We start from the raw sequence: 16,300 nt of genomic DNA on the forward strand, positions 1-16,300 counted from the left end.
CAGTAAACCCTCTAAAGACATTGATGTACTTATTAGGGTCACCTGAAAATTTTCCTAGTGCTAGCTTAATTTGTTTTAAATCACTGAGAGAAAGAGACCTATGAATGGGGTAGTCTCATAAAGATTGTAATTATACCTGGAATAAAAATAAGAATTATCCCTTAATGAAAGCAAGTTTTAATATAAAGCATTCTGGCCACTTTTCTTCTTTTTCACAGTATGTAGTAAATTATTGCTTTTTGTTTATTGTAAACAGGTGAGTTAGGCACTTTTCTGGCTGTTCTGTGGAGATTCCCTCGGAAATAGATAAAGTTAACATAGAAATCTGAGTAACTCCACCTTGGGCCCTCAGGCAAACTCTCCGAGGCATTTGTATCCTCTATTTAATTACACAGGCAATCTTTCCTAGCAGCAGGACATGGCTATGCTTTCTTTGAAGCTCACAGGTTAAACATATTTATCATCTATCAATTACATTTTACCTGTTAGTCAAGGCACATCAGTCTTTTAGGTATATGTAAAAGGTTGATGGAAATCTCTTTTTCTATTAGTTAAAATATGTAAGGCACGAATGTAAATCCCTACTAGTTTCTTTGAAATATAAACACTGTTGCCAACTGCCTCAGCCTAATTTCTGAGAAAAGTAGTCTAACTGCCTGAAAAGTTTAGCGAACATCTTTAGTTTACTAGCAGAATTATGTAAGTAGACAGGTAAGTGAAGATTTTCTGAGGTCATGAGCCAGTTTCCACTGAAGAGTCTTTGCGTGTGCACCAGAGAGTCACTGTGGCCAAGAACCCTCAATTATTCTCAGTTTCTATTGGCCCAGATAACCAGAGGTCAGTATCCAGAAAGGGATCCAGCTGTCTGTCTGGTCAACATTCCATCGGCTTCAGTGGGGATTCACCAAAGAGATGCTGGATAAACCTGTTCTCTGCTTTTAAGAGTGGGAGTTGCTGTAAGAGTGGTTACTTAACTGGCAGAGTAACCACTGCTTGTTAGGGTACTATAAGGGATGGTTAAACAACTGAGCAAGATTATTATCTTGCACTTGGTAAATTTACAATAAAGGTTTTAAAGTTCATAACCTGAAAGGCTGGAGAGCCTCCTTAGTCTAAATGTGTGTAGTTCCCATCAGTGCTGCTTTTGGAAATAGCTCCTTCTAGTTTCTAGAAGGAGCTATTTAGTTTCTAGGTTCCAGAACCTAGAAACCTATTAGTTTCTAGGTTCCAGAAGTCAGTTCTTTCCATTGTGTCTCGGGTTCAGTCTCCTGAGGGAGACTGTTGCCCAGAACACTAAACTGAGATATGGCTTTTATGTGTGTTCTCCTGAATGAGCAAAATTCCAATGTCTCCTCTGATCCAGAGATGGGGTATATGTCTCTCATCTAAAATGACTTCCCGACATCGCCGTTAGAAAATGCTCATTTTTTATGGACTTAACATACCAGCAGAAAAATACTGGGATAGTCTAGAGTTCTTTCTAATTTTACATGCCTCTAAAAAGTAAAGTACAAAGTGGAGGAATGATTAAAAGTAAAGCCAAAGAAAAGGAACTAAAGTAGAACAGACTTGACATTTCCTCTAGAGTATAGAGTAGGATCAGGGCCAGTCTGTCTCAGTGAAACCCGTCCGCCAAGCCTTGAGGCCAGCCACCAGCCTAGTGCTTTTAAATGGTGGAAGGAGACCCAGTTTATTATAGGCATGTATATTTTCTAAGTCTTATCTAGATTTTATTTAAGATCTATTTTACAGAAGTTTATATTAAAAGTCTACCAGTGGTGTTCTAACGTTATTCTCTTTAGCACTACTATCTAAAGTCAAGCAAGGACTAATTTAAGTACAAGAACAAAACCTTATAAACGTCCCATGTTTTAACTTATATATATCATGCTTTCAACAAAACTATATGAGACAAAGTAATTATAAGCAATGGGAAAAGACAAGGCACAGATAATTATAAGCAAAGAAAAAAATTTGAAGCATAAAAATTTGTTTACCTAAATGAGTCCCAGCCCAGAGTATGAAACCAAAGCAAACTCTTACCTCCTCCGTCCAGTGATCTTGGTGGAAGACCCTAAATGATATAGCGTAACAAAACTCCCAACCTACTATGTGTCTGGTATGAGTTTGTGTTCTCTAAAATGGAAGAATGAACTTTAGGAACAATGGAAGTGAAGAGCAGAATATATTTATTGAGAGAAAGCCTCTGCCTGAGAGACAGAGGGGTCCTGAGTGGGTTGCCACATTTTCATTTACATCTTTGTTCTTAGTTTTAAGCACTGAACAGAGATAAATATAATTTCAACTGATCAAGAACCCAGGCAAAAATATATGTTAACAGTTCTGAAGACATGTTTATTTTCACTTTATCAACATATTTAAATTAGTTCATTTGTGAACTAAAAGGGACCTGGATTAATTTAACAATCTTAGTTTATATGATCAGCTTATAAAAATATTGAATCCAAATTATATTTATTGTTGTGGACAAAAAATTTTTAGGTAATGTAGTTCACATAGAAGTTTGATTTTTTTTTTCTTTTTCTATTTTATCGGTACCAGGGATCGAACTGTTTGCAAGGCAGGTGCTTATGCCGCTGAGCTAAATCCCCAGCTCCCGGAAGTTTGATTTTTTAAAAGGTAAGATCTTGCTATGTATTCCAGCTGGACGTGAACTTGGTATGTAGCCTGGCCGGTCTCCAACTCAGGCTTCTTGTGCCTTGGTTGGCCCCAAGTGCTGGGATTGCAGACATGCACCACCATGCCTGGTTTCAGTAGTTTGATTTTTTTCTGCTATGTAGTTCAGGTTTTGTCATCTAAGTTGGCCTCAAACTCATGATGATCCTCCTGCCTCAGCCTTCTAAGTGCCGAGATTACAGGCATGTGCCAACATGTCTATGACAACAAGCTTAATTTTAAAAGTCTTTTTTGCTACTTTCCCCTCCTCTTTCAGTCTCACATGAGACTGAACATCTTTTCCAACATATAGCTCATATGAGCGCATTCTGGGAAGATGGTCCAAGTTTAGTAACTTTCATGTCTAAGAAGGAGATGAATTTGTATTAATTAATGAATGGGTCCAGACCAAAAAATGGGTATGGACAAAAGGGTGGAAGAGCCAAAATCCTTTCATGTTTTTATGTCAGGTGTGCTGATAGAGCAAAAATATCTAACTAGGCATGTAGAACCAAAGTAAATTCACCAGAAAAAGGCTTCATGATGGCCTGCACAGTGAGCTCAAGTATGTTAAAAAGGAAATAACAGGAGCATTATGCATTGTGACACTTGCCTGTAATCTCAGCTTACTTAGGAGGCTGAGGCAGGAGGATCATAGGGTCAAAGCCAGCCTGGACAACTTAGTGAGACTCTATCTCAAAACAAAAACAAAAACGAAAATAGAGCCGGAGACGTAGCTCAGTGGTGGAGCACTGCTAAGGCCCTGGGTTCCATGTTCTGTAGTGAAAAACCTGTGCAGGAGAAATCCCTTTCAAGTCATGGAGCCGCCACAATTGCTCTAGCTAAAGCTATTTCTGGGAGATTTGGAAGCAGTTTACCCTGGTGAATTTGAATTAAATTCTGCCAAGGCTCCCTCCTAGACCTATTGAATCAATAGAAATTCATCTTTCTTAGACATACAGGTAAATAAACTTGGACCATTTTCCCAGAATGTGCCCACATGAGCTGTTTGTTGGGACAAGATATTAAGCTTCCCATCTCTGTTTGATGCACACTGAAAAGTGTCACAGACACACAGGAAACATAACACCCAACAAACATTTTGCCTGCGTAAGGGTATCAAATTTCAAAAACAGAAAGCTCAAACAGTGAAGGAAGGAAGTTTCCCAATGTGCACACTGAAGCAACTTAACCAGCACAAGAGTCTCTGTTCTCCTGAATATTTGTTCTTTGCATTAACGAAGGGAATTTAGGCAGCCTGACTATGATCAAAGAAGGAAAGAGAGAGTCCCTGGGACAAAAGGGTCCCCAGGGCTCCCTATCATGGGGCTGGCTCACCATGAGCAGCACTTCTGGCTGGCCAAAATCAAGGTCAGACCCAAGTCTGGCCAAAAGCTGCACTCCCATCCAGCATAGATGCAGAGCTAATCCTGAAGAAGAGGATCATGGGAAAGCGGAAGTGACAGTCCTGGGATGGCAGGGCTGTGTTGAGATGTGAAGTCTGCCTTGCTGGTCCTGAACAGGTTTTTGCCCTGCTTTCACTCTTGCTGCGGGAGCACTTTCAGCTCCTTCATCAGTTCCTTGAGTCTCAGGTAGTGGTGCCAGTGCTGGCTGCAAAGGCTGTGCCAAACTGGTGTGACTGAGGTGTTGATCTAGGGAGTGTCTGGGGTACGTCAGCAGACCCTTTCATGTCTATTAGGTGCCCCTGGTGGAGAGGGACCTTCCCGAGTCTCAGGAGCCTACAGGTCATTGTCCAGGTTGTCCCAAACTCCTGGAGCAAGACCATAGTGGTCTTGGGACCCTGGGCAGCAGGACTCCCTGGCTCCCCTTAAGGAGCAGAAGCAGCAGCCCAGGGAAGAACAGTGCTGCTGCTGCCACCTCTGTGTGGCCCCTCTGCTGCCCTCCTAGGTGCTATCCCAGTCCAGGGGTCCTCGTCTGCACCAGCAAGCTGGTGGTCTGCATGCTCCTCTTCTGCACGGGTTTCTCTGTGTCATGATCCTTCAGACTCAGCGCAGGGCTGATTGTTCTCTCCAGGTTCTGGTGACCAGGGACCTCCTGGGTCCTGGCTGAAGACAGAAACACGGGTTGAGGAAGCTGTAGGGTCAAAGACCCAGAGTAGAGTTCAGGGTGGGTCCAGCTATTAGGGGGCCAGGTAATGCTGGCAGGAGCAGAAGGTGATGCAGACGATGCCCCTCGTTTCCTCATTAGCTGCGGGAGGGAGGGGTGACTGCCATCTCACACCCCCTTACCCCTTCTAGGGAGGGTCCCAGGCAGGGGCAAAGGGTTCAGCACCATCTGTTCTCTCCTGGGCTGCTGCTTCTGCTGTTTGAGGGAGCCAGGGAGTTCTGCTCCCCCCCCCCCCCGTTTTTTTTAAAACACACTGGGACTCTGAGAGGAGGAGGCACTTGTCCCATGTCACACAGATGGTGGGGCCTGAGCCAGGACGGTGGATGGGCCACCGCAAGGCCTCCTTGACCCCCACCAAGTTCTGCTGGCCAGGTTCCACTGTAGGTGGGGCTTGGAGGCAGCGATAGCTGTAGGCTCTGTTTGGGGACTTGATACCTCTGTCACTTGCTCACCTTGAGGTGATCCTGGCTAGGCCCAGTTTGTTCTTTGGCCTCAGTTTCTACAGTTATATAAGGGAGTTAACACATTCTTGCCCACACTCTTGCCTCCCAGAGCCACTGTGCACCAGAGGTGAGAGGTGGTCCACAGCTCCATGGAAAACTGGGCAAACAAAGCCCTGAGATGGAACAGGGGAGCCTGGGGCCAGCTCACTCCCAGGTCCACAGCCCCAGCTCTGAGAGTGTGACTAAACAGCTAAAAGGAGGCCGTGGGGAACCACTGACCGGCAAGGCCCAACCTTTTTGCGTCTCTAGTTTTCTTTAGCCTTCTCTCAGCCTCTCTTTGCTTCCAGTTCACAACTTCACCCCAGCTGAGGCAAGGTCCCCCTCCCCCATCCCCAATTATGGCTGGTCACAAAAGCTGGACCATGCCAGACAAAGGGATGGGGATGAAAGCGGTGGTTGTTATGGCAACCTGACAGGGTTTCTGGGACCCAGGGGAGGGGCCTGGCTGTGTGCCTGAGCCCAGGCATCCTGATGACCTCTGAGTGTGAGCCAGGGTGGCCCAAGGGGCCCACAGGAATCCCCTGCCTGCTCTGGGCCCACCAGAGCTGAGTGTACAATGACAACCTCACCCCCTCCATGAGTAGCACCTGCTCCTCGAACCTCTCCCAGTGGCCCCATTATCCTGCACCTGCTACCTGCCTCCTCTGCTCCCCAATCTAGGCATAGCACTCCCCATAGCACTCTGTGCATCCCCAGGCCCAGCTGTCTGCTCTGAAAGCCAGGAAGGGCTGTGGAGCCAAGAGGGGTGGCAGGGAGGATCCAAGGCAGGGGCAAAGGTTTCAGCTGCTGATCCAGCTCTGCCTGGTAGCAGGCACAAAAACTCCACTTTAGTGCCTCAGTCTCCTCACCTGTGAAATGGGAGCAGGCATGCCATCACTCAGGGCCTCCAAGATCCCACTGCTTGGAAAGAGATCTGAGGTCAGCGTGTCCCCAGAGCTGGGTCACAGTGCTTAGCCAGGTCATGAAGAGAAGAGGAAGAGGGTTGTTTCAGAGTCTCCCCTGTTAGACTGAAATAGAGATCTGAACCTCTGTGTTCTTGAGAGTCACTGCTGGGGATGGGGAAAATATTTCTGCATCTCCTGAAGGATACAGGGGACCTGGCCTTATAGATATGTGTTAGAGAAAAATGACACCTCTGCTGCCAGAGTTTAACCAGTCAGAGCATTCTGACTGATGCTAGGGGAGAATCTTAATGAGCCCATGTTGAGATGCTGCTGAGGCAGACACAGCAGACTGAAGCAGTATAGTATCTTCTTTTTTTATCTACAAAGAGTGGACTAGACCTGGGTTAGGGCAACGCTGTGCAGGACTCTCCTGGAGTGAAGTAATGGTGGCGTGTAGGCATTGATGGTGATGGCGGTGACAGGTATGCTGTTCCGGGTGGCAGTGGTCATTGTGACAGTAGAGGAGAAGATGCTATTGGTGATGGTCTTGGAGGTGGTGACGGTGCAGGTGATATGGTGGTGGTGGCAGAGATAATGGGGCTGGATGTGATGGTGGAGTTAATGGCTGAGCTTTAAAAAGAAACAAAAGTCCTGCTAGGTAGAGAGCCTATCAGGTTCTCTACAATATCCCTGAGAAATACACTGCAGCTGAGGAAGCTCAGGCTTACAGAGGATAAGTGAATGCTTGCTGTCCTGTCTTATCCCATCCAGAAAAGCAGACCGTGAGATGAGAGCTGGTGGGTAGGTAGTTTGCTTTGCTTTGGTTTTTGAGACAGGGTCTTTCTACATAGTTTAGACTGACCTTGAACTCATGGGGATCCTCCTGCCTGGACCTCCGGGTAGTTTACTTTGACAAGTGACCTCAGGGAGCACAAGTGATGAGAGGAAAGCTAGTGCTTGCGTTGGCCACAATGTGGGCACTAGGACTTCTTGCTGATTTCTTCTGGAGGTTTCTGAGAAGCTGGGCAGGAGGTTCCTCAGAACTGACTGTCTAAGACAGAAGATGACAAATTTCTCACAGGTTCCGGGCCTCTGAGGCTGTGTTACTACAGGGGCGTGTGCTTGGGTCTAAAAGGCTGGCGGGTTCCCATAGTCGCCTCATGTCTCTGGCCTCAGAGATGCCTCAGGTCAGGCTGAGAGACCCACAGTGCAGGCCAGGTCCATGGCATCACTTGACACCAGCGTGAGCCTAATAAGCTGCGGGATGGGAGGTCACGCACGGAATGTATGTGAGACACCTGGCTTTTAAGTCAGACAGAGATTTAAACTTCGGCTGCTGAATTTCAAATTCCATCCTCTCCCTATTCTCTCAAGAAGTCAGGGAAGAGCCCACAGAGTGTGTCACATTTAGTTACGACTCCAAAAAAACCAAACTGCTAGGCTGACCCCAAGAAGTTCAGTTTTGGGCTGGGAATGTAGCACAGTGGTGGAGCGTTTGCCTAGCATGGGTGAGGTCCTGTGTTCCATCCCCAGCACTACAAAGACCAGAAACCAACCAACAACCAACAACACTGCCCCCTCCAAACAACCAGAGTTCAGCTTCTTGCTGTCTGCCCCTGCCATGTTCCAGGATCCCCAAGCATGTGCTCACAGTGGCCTCTAGGTGGCACTAGCGCACCTTTGGCTGAAAGAAGGCTGAGTGGCCACCAAGTTCTTAATTAACAGAGCACATAACATTTACAAGTGCTTAACAGAATTCTGAAACAGCCTCTAGAACCTCATGCTAAAAATAAATGGCATATTTTATTTCCCGCTTTTTGTTATCTTTGCTGTCTGACGATCCCTTAAATAATATAATCTACGGTTGCCCACTTTTGTGTAAGGGTAGATTTGGGAAGCTTTCTGCTGTGGGACTCTGGAGAAGGTTTTCCTGAAATGTGCGTCAGGGCCTTGGCATGAACGCCTCTTTAGTTTGTTAGGGTACAGATTCCTGGGGTTCTTCCCAGTTCTGTGTGCCAGGCAAGTGTGCTACCACTGAGTCATGCAGCCTCTTACACCAGGGGACTTCTGTGCAGTTTTACTCTCATGCTGAGGGTGACTTTAGGTTGTGCTCCTCCTCTTTCTGGAAGGGGCTAGCTCATGAGGACCATCTCTCTCCTTGGCCGTCTCTCTTATTAGTACTAAAGTCTTCTGAACTGAGTCACATACACTGATGTTTATAAGTCTTCCCTCCCCCTCTCCTCCCCTTCTCCTCAGTTCTAGGATCTGTGAATTAGAGTTGATTGTCAGCGTGTTGGCTGGCTTCACATGCTCACCCCACCCTGCAGGAGCAAAGCAGCTCTCGGTCAGGAGGGCCCTACTTTTGGACATACAGCAGGAGAAGTTGAGCTGCCCTGGGGTTGTGATCTGTACGGGGTCAGCTCCTGTAAGTCATAGCTGAATTCCTTTCCCTGTGTCATGTCATCTAGTGTGGGCCTTCTGAGACATTCCATGTCATAATTGCAAGGCAGAAGTGAATTGGTGTCTGGTGTTATGCTCTTGGGAGGTCCACACAGGCGATGGTTGCTATGGCAGCACAAGCCTGTCACTGGCTCATCTGGTGGGAGTGAGCAGCCAGTCTCTTCCTTTGGCCAGGTATGTGTTTGCCCCAGTGGCAAATGGCACCAGGTTTACCCGAAGGTGACTTGTGTCACGGAGGGCTGAGAGGTGTTAGACAGACCTGTCTCAGCCTGATGTGTTCCAGCTTGTCCTGCCCTCTCCTGCCTCACATCCATCTTTCCTCCTCCACAGCCAGTGCTACTGACTCTGTCCCCACACCAAGTGCCCAGACTTCTGCCTTATATAAACTGTTTAACCAGAGCCCTCAACTGTGGAAGTTCAAATCCCTTTCTTTTTTTTTTTTTTTTGTCGTCTTTTTCGTTTTTATCGGTACCAGGGATCGAATTCACAACTGCACACTTGAAAGGAAGGTGCTTATGCCGCTGAGCTAAATCCCCAGCCCCCAAATCCCTTTCTTTACTAACATTTCTATTTACATACTTCTGGTGGTCCTGCTTCTCTGATCAAGCCCTGAAAGATGCAGGCATGCGAAAAGCAGTGTGGTGGTACAGCCTGTAATCCCAGCACTGGGGAGGCTGAGACAGGAGGATCATGGTGATTTCGAGGCCAGCTTGGGTTACATAGTGAGTTCAAGACCAGCCTGAACTCCATAATGAGACCCTATCTCAAAGCAAACCAACCAACCAACCAACCAACCAACCAATCAACAAACCAATCAACTAATCCAGCAGTTAGACAAATGTGTAGATACACATTGTTTTCCTATGATTAAAATCATTTCCTGAGTTAAACACAGCTATCATGGTTGCCCCATTTGTCCCAACAGATAGACCTTCCAACACTTAGCTTGTGAAGTGACTTGATTAACCACACGAGTATTTCTTGAGCGCCCGTCACATTCCAGGTGTTGTGTATGAGGTACTAAGTGTACCAACAGGAGTGAGAATGGGGTCCGGACTGGCAGGAGAAACACTGGGGTGAGGACGGTAAAGGACAGAAGAAACTTTCTCATTTTGATTTTGCTCCATTAGCTCCAGCCTTGTCTTTTGGTTCCCAGGAAGTCCCAGGAAGGTTCAGGCCTGATTGCAGCTGGTGAAGCCTTGCCTTGACTGAATGCTGGTTCCTTGGAACTGGAGGTCCGCCTGTATTTTTTGTGCACGCTGGGGAGAAGGAAGGGTGTGATTGAAGTGGACACCAGCTCCTCTGCTCTCGCCACTTCTCTTCCTCGGATTGGATTAGTCTGCACAGGAGAAGCCTCACCTCTTAAATCAAGAGTCCATAAACTCTGCTGTTCTTTCCCCATATTCTTAAAAATAGTTAAAGCTGGTGTGACAATTATTAATTGTTCCCTAAGGCCACACACCTTTCTTTTTGATGGGCGCTTGCTACGTGCTTCAGGCTGGTCTTGAACTCATTACATAGGCTGGGACAGCCTCAGCTTGTGGTGATCCTCCTGCCTCAGCATCCTGAATACTGGGCCACCATGCCTGGCCTCTGAGGTTTTCTTAAGATTCTTTCCAGTTTTGGTTTGTTTAATTTTGTTTTCAATAGAGAGTCAGGATAAGACAATTAAAAAAATTACAGAATATTTTGCCTTTTGGCACAGTTGTTAAGAATTTATGCTACAAGTGATATTTCCATAGAATAGCTAGTTGGAAATTATTCTGAATTGAAAATTGGGTCAATTAGAGCTATTTGGCATAGAGATGGGTCTCATAATGAGCATCAGAAACTTTATCCTTATGTGCTTTTCCCAGATTAAGGCACAAATAAGTGAGCAAGGACTTGTGTGGCCTTCTGCCAGGACGCCCTTGTGAAGGATCTGCCATCTCTGCAATAAAACTGCCATTCGGAGCTTTGCCGGAATTTGCCTTTGTGTATCTGTAATCCCAGGAAGTTTTGTCTTTCTTTCTGCTAGGAAAAATAGCTATGTTATATTGAGCTTTTGTTATGTACCAGGAACTGTACGAAACTTTGAAATGCATAACTTCAGTCCTTCAAATAGTTCTTTGAAGCATTTATTGCAGATAGAGAAACAGAGGCACTAAGAAAAGTTAAGTAACTCGTCCAGATTCAAATAGCAAGCAGTCAGCTTCTCCCTCTGTGACAATTCTTCTCATACTGTAGACCCCAGACTCTGCAACCTGTAAGAAGTGCAAATTCCTGGGCCTGGCCTCAGATGTACTGAACCAGACACTCAGACTGGGTACAAGTAAAGTGTTTAAAGTCTTCCAGATGATTCTGATACACACCAGTGTTTATTTTGTTTTATTTTTTGGTTGCTTTGTTTTTAGTCTTTTTGAGATAGGGTCTCACCATGTAGTTCAGGTTGGCCTTGCGTTCACCATGCAGCCAAGGCTGGCCTTGAACTTGCAGTGATCCTTCTGCCTCAGCCCCCAATGTGTACCACCATATCCAGCTGCATTCCAGTGTTTTAGAAATACTGGTTCCAGGCAATCACATATGAATTTGGATCATGAAGGTCCTAAATACCACAGGCCACTGGGGATGGTTGAGCTATAGGGGGCAGCAGTGCTGACAGGAGGGTTGCTAGGGTGAGGATAAGTAGCCCAGTCCCAGGGCCTAGAGGAAGGAAGTTAGGTAACTAGGGGTGAGCTTTTCAAGGGGTTTGGGGCTGTCTGTTCTTTCACTTTCTGGGCACCATGTACTCCCTGCGATGAGCTGCTTTGTCATGTGCCCAAAAGCAATGGGTCAACTCACTATAGACTAACACCTCTGAAATGGTAAGCCACTGTCTTTGAAACTGAGTCAGAATAAACCTTTCCTCCTTATACATGGATTATCTCAGGGATTTTGTTACAGTAATGAGAAATTGACTACTAAAAATATTTTCAGGAAAGCTGGATTTCAATGTAGGCCCCCAAAGAGAGGTAGAATTAGAAAAGATAGAGGAGAATAGAGAGGCCATATATGATGATTTGGGAGGAATAAGAAAAAACTTGGTATGGGGAGTGGACTTATTTTGTGAAGGAGCATTAGAGACTGGACTAAATTAAACAGGAAAAAAGATAAGGAGGCATAAATGATGCTTTACAATATATAATAAACTGTCAGTACTTGCTCATTTATTCATGGAAGAAGTTTGAGTTTGTTTTGAGTAATATGGCAACATTATAAATGGCTGAGCCAATGAGAGATTCATTTAGTTTGAGAAATAAAGAGACTTTCCTAAGACAGAGCACATTAATGGAGCAGGTTTGTGCATGCAATGAAATACTCTAATCATTTCCCCCATCACGCTGCTTACTACATGGTCCCCCTTTGTCTCATCTTTTAGGGTGTTCAATGTGTATAATGTATTCTAATCATTTTCATGCCTCCTATTACCCACACTTGTCCCCTCCCATTTCTTCCTTCCTCTTGTCTAGTAATAGTCTCCCTCCTACTTTGCATGCAGTAAGCACAGGGCATTTATATTCCAATAAGAAATCAGGGGTACAGTGCAGAGGCAGTGTGAGGGTGCAGACGTGTGTATGTGGGCATGGACAGCGACCTGGAGGCAGTTGGTAGCGCTCGTGGCTATGGTGTTTGTAAACTTGCTAAGACAAAACGCTTTTGCTCATCATCTCTGCCTAACCATTTTTGTTGGAGGGAGCAGGAAAGGGACACATGGGATCAGTTTTAACCTTGATTCTTCTCAGATCATGTAGCTATCTCTGAAAGTGCTGATAAGGTAGAGATGAGGCAAAACTATGCCAAGTCAATTTCTGAACAAGATATGCTACTTTTGGATTGCAAGAGTAATTTCCTAGGGTAATGCTCAGTGCAAACATTAATCAGTCTTTTAAAAAAATTTTTATTTAAAGAAAGACTAAACAAAACAGAAAATGGTTAGAAATAATACATACATTCAGAGAAAAAATAAACAGTAAGAAATCACTAGTTGATGATTACATACTGTCCTTTTACAAATTGTTGTTCAAGATACAAAAGTGGAACATATAAAGTGGGGATTCAAACAGCGAGACTAAAAATAGTTCTGTTCAACTGTCCAATAAAAACTTAGTAATATGGTTGTCAACCCTATACACCTAAACATACATGCAGTTATCCATATCTTCATTTATGTTTAGATTAAACAAACTAAAGCAGGCAAAAGTCATTCTGAACAAAGAATAATAGTATTGCTGGATTTCACATCATGACACTCTGGGATTGGCACTGGGTAGTGTAGTGTCTTTTTCCTTTTTATCGGTACCGGGGATAGAACTCACGACTGCCTGCTTGCCAGGCAGGCGCTTATGCCGCTGAGCTAAATCCCCAGCCCCTTAGTGTCTTTTTTAAAAAAAATTATTTAAAGAAAGACTAAACAAAACAGAAAACAGGTAGAAATAATACATACTTTCAAAGAAAAAAAATAAACAGTAAGAAATCACTAGTTGATGATTACAGATTGTCCTCTTACAAGTAGTTATTCAAGATACTAAAGTGGAGCATATAAAGTGGGGATTCAAACAGTGAGACTGCAACCAGTTCTGTTCAACTATCCAACAAAAACTTATAAATATGGTTATCAATCCTTTACACTTAAATATACATGCAGTTATCCATATCTTCAATTATATTGAGATTGAACAAACCCAAGCAGGCTAATATCACTCTGAACAAAGAATAATACTACATTGCTGGGTGTCATATTATGACACTCCAGGATCAACACGGGGTACTTTAGTGTCTCTTTTTCTTCAAAGTATCTGTTCATTTCATCATGTGTCATCATATGTCAGTTCTCATAAACTGTTTATAGATTCTACACATGCATGAGTCTTAACATATATTTCTATCCTTTCCATATTAGAGGGAGAAACAAAACAAAGCAAGACAAAGCAAAAACATATTCCTATAAACACATGAAATGAAAAAGACATATAAGACCATTGTACAAGGAGTTCTACCATAGTTCCTGTGTTGTCTCTTGTTATCTTCAATAGAATTGGCTATATCATCAGACATACTATAATTGAATATATCAGTATATAACAGTATTAATAAAAACACAACTTTGTATATAGTATAAAACTTCAAAAGCAGGCAGTTATCAAACCAGAATCTGTATCATAGAGTCTTGTCATCTTCAGTGTAGTTGCCTATACTCTCAGACTTGATACTATCAATCATATCAGTTTTGAATAAAATCTGTTGATACCAAACAGCAATCAAACAAACCAGATTTAACTAAGATCAGTCATGATAAAACAGTATAAGTCATACAGGGCTCCAGATTAAGATAATAGGCAATTAAAGATGATTACTGTGCTATATCCTGATGTTTTTGGGATAGCTGTCTGTGCCCTCAAATCTAATGCAAGTAGACAAACTGGGACAGAATAAAATCTATCAAAAAAAGAATAAAATTTATCTAAGCAGAGTGGTGCGAGTAATGTGGGTTTTAAATCCTGATACACTATTAACAATATCTTCTGCCATCTTTTTAAGACTCTCCCTCCCCTTTCACTTCTCTAGGGTACACTGTGCATTTTTGGGTCTGACCAAGACCCTTGGTTTTAAATTGTGGGGGGGGGGCAACCTGCTATTTACCTAAGTGGTTCCAAACCCTCTCTCTCCTGGACTTGATCTCTAATTATATTCCTTTACCCATTAAAGCCTGTCTTTCCAACCTATCAACAAATACTGATCTAGTTGTCCCTATTACTCTCTGGTTCTCTGTCACATAGAACATTGTTTTCTCATATTTGATTTTCAATCCATGTACTCTTTTTCATGTTAATTGTATTTCCTATAAATAGCATCTTGGTGGACCCTACCTCCTGATCTGCTCCATGTGTGGTTCTTTTTTTTTAAATTTAGTGTTTCAAGGCCATCTATAGTAGAGATTATAACCAACCTTTTCTGCCTCATTTCTGTTAAGTTCTTTTTTTGCCATCAGTTGTCTGCTTATTTTCTTCATTCTGTTTTCTGCTCCATTCATTGAGAGCTCTCTGCCACTGTTCCTGGAATCCTAGTACTTTTCTCTCTCTCTAGAATGCCCTGCAGTACTCTCTGTAGAGTTGGATTGGACAAGTTCCTCTTTGTCTTGGAAGCATCTTGCTTCTCCATTAATTTCTAGAGACAGTTTAGTAGGGGATGGAGGGATGGAGGTTATTTTGTTTTAGGGCTTGGAATATTTTGCTCCAGGCTCTTCTTGACTTGATGGTTTGTGTCAAGAAGTCTGCTATTATTCTGATAGGTCTTCCTTTATAGGTTATCTGTTTCTTGTCTCTAACAGCTTTTCATATTTTGTTCTTTGAATATTGAATTTCTGGGATCTTGATTATTATATGCCTGGGTGTAGCTCTGTTTTGGTTGTAGGTGGCTGGAATTCTGAATGCCTCATATATCAGAATATCATTTCCTTTTCCTGTGTTTGACAAGTTTTCCTTAATTATTTCTGTGAATAGCCTTTGTAGTTCCTTTGTTTGTACCCCTGCTTCTTCATTCACATTCTTTATTCTCAAGTTATAGATCCTGTTGTTGTCTTCTAGCCTTTGTATTGTTACTGCTTGTTTCCTTGTTATTTTTAAAAGTCTTCCCTTTCATAATCCCCCATTGCAAAATTGTCCTCCAGTTTGGATACTTTATCCTTAGTTTCTTTCAAGCTGATTTGCCATCTTTTCATAGTTTTTTTTTGTCTTTTTCATTTTTATCAGTACCAGAGATTGAACTCACGACTGCTTGCTTGCAAGGCAGGCGCTTATGCCGCTGAGCTAAATCCCCAGCCCCCTTTCCATAGAGTTTTTAATTTCCTGGTAATCTCTTTGAATCTGATTCATGTATTCTATATTTTGTTTATATTCTTCATCAAATGGTTCTCTCCTTTGTTTGAGTTCCTCCCTTCTTCCGTCTGTGTCTGCTTGAGGGGTGCTTAGCATCTCTTTTATTAATCTTCTTATGTCTTGCTTTATTTGGCTAAATATTTCACTTTTGAACTTGTCTATGAGGTCCCAAAGATATCTCTTTATGTCCACTGGTGCCATGTATGTTATTGCATGTTTGCTGTTCTCATTGTCCTTTGTACTTACCTGTTCTGGGTCAATGTTCTCAGGGTTGGGACCTGGGGACTTTTTGTTATTGCTTCCTCTTCTCATCTTTTTTATTTCTTCCAGGAGGCCCCAGTTTCTTTCTTTTTAGTTACAATTCTTCTGAAGCACGCTGGCTAGATGACCTTTCCCACTGCAGTGTGCTAGTGAGTTGCAAACAGGGGTAGTATATGCTGGCCCCTCGCCTCTGGATCAGTCAAGCTGCTGAGGCCTGCACTGTATTAGTGTGTGCTACCTCCCCTCCAGTCAAATTTCTGAGGCATTCACTGCGTTACTGTGCACCACTGCTGTAGGGAATTGATTTCGGATAACCTATTGGGTCTCAGCCATTTCATGTGACCCAGGCCTAGCTCACTCCACCAATCCCATTCAGGAAGGGGACAACTGACTGAAGTCACTGCTGCCCCTTGTATTTGCCAGTCCTGCCCGGTCCCAGAGTGTCATCCACTGGAGCCTCCCTTTATGTGGAATGGTTCCACTCCCGTCACTCAGC

General features: G+C 43.7%; 1 long non-coding RNA gene across 4 annotated transcripts in view; it reads left to right on the top strand.

The window, feature by feature from the left end:
- LOC100716760 (uncharacterized) overlaps positions 1-16,300 on the top strand; it is a 247,666-nt gene that overhangs the window by 88,764 nt on the left and 142,602 nt on the right. For all 4 annotated transcript variants that reach the window (XR_010047564.1, XR_010047563.1, XR_010047565.1 and 1 more), the window contains exon 4: positions 2,563-2,640. This is a non-coding gene — a long non-coding RNA (uncharacterized LOC100716760). The remainder of the gene's footprint in view (positions 1-2,562; positions 2,641-16,300) is intronic.

Source organism: Cavia porcellus, unplaced genomic scaffold, assembly GCF_034190915.1.
Source record: "Cavia porcellus strain 051 isolate PalLab524CR breed Dunkin Hartley unplaced genomic scaffold, mCavPor4.1 scaffold_5, whole genome shotgun sequence".
Lineage (NCBI taxonomy): Eukaryota > Metazoa > Chordata > Mammalia > Rodentia > Caviidae > Cavia > Cavia porcellus.